Source organism: Populus nigra, chromosome 7, assembly GCF_951802175.1.
Source record: "Populus nigra chromosome 7, ddPopNigr1.1, whole genome shotgun sequence".
Taxonomy (NCBI): domain Eukaryota; kingdom Viridiplantae; phylum Streptophyta; class Magnoliopsida; order Malpighiales; family Salicaceae; genus Populus; species Populus nigra.
Window position 1 is genome coordinate 17,764,689 of NC_084858.1, and position 953 is coordinate 17,765,641.

Consider the following 953-nt stretch of genomic DNA (forward strand, 5'->3'; position numbering starts at 1 on the left):
AAGCAAACCAAGTATAACTTAAATATTATTAAATTAACACTCTGTTAAACAAAACAATGATCAATTTCCCATTCATAAAATTAAATGATATCAAGATCTTGATTTCCGCGTTACCATGGATAATGTTATTTAACCGAATGATTGTTATGTTTGAGTTTAATTGGATTTTAATACCGAAAGCTCTTAAAACCTATTAACAATCCAAAAACACAGTGAAGAAGAAGACGATGGAGAAGAAAAGACAGTGAAACCGATAAAATCTCAAAGCTGAAATAACCAACACACAATCATATGCATAACTCATGCATGGTTACCTTGTTATCAACTAAACTCATAATTGGGACATTGTTTCTCGGAATAAGGTAATGAAAATCCAATTCTGCGACGGCAAATGATGCTTAGTTAATTACAAGAGGATCCTGACAGATTTCAGAATTGGAGTTTTATTCACTTACTTCACTGACTTCAAGGCAAGGAAAAATATTAAAACCTAAGAATAAAACCTAAGAATAAATTATCTAAAACGTCTGTTTTTAAAGAAAAGCTCTTCTTTTTTTTGTTATCTTGTGGTGTCAGCAAACGCTCACCTTTGAATTTTATAACACATGGATAAACGACGTGTCGTTAGCACGTCTGTACCTGGGGTCCAACACCTCTCCGGTGGTACCTGAACACCGACGAGCACTCCGGCAACTCTCCAAGATCGGCAAACAACGACTCGTCCTCCTCTCTCATCGGGAAAAACATCGATGCCATGTCAACATCCGCCTCTGCCTCTGCAAAAATGGGCGTCTCAAGTATAGTTGAAGAGGTTGTCTCCATGACACCAAACCACGAAAACTCATCTGAAGTTGTAGTGTTAGATATAAGCGGCTCGCCGTTTCCAAGATCCGTGAATTTTTCTCAGGTTCAGGTTCTGGGTTTTCAGGTTGGGTTGCGGAGACTTCAGGTTT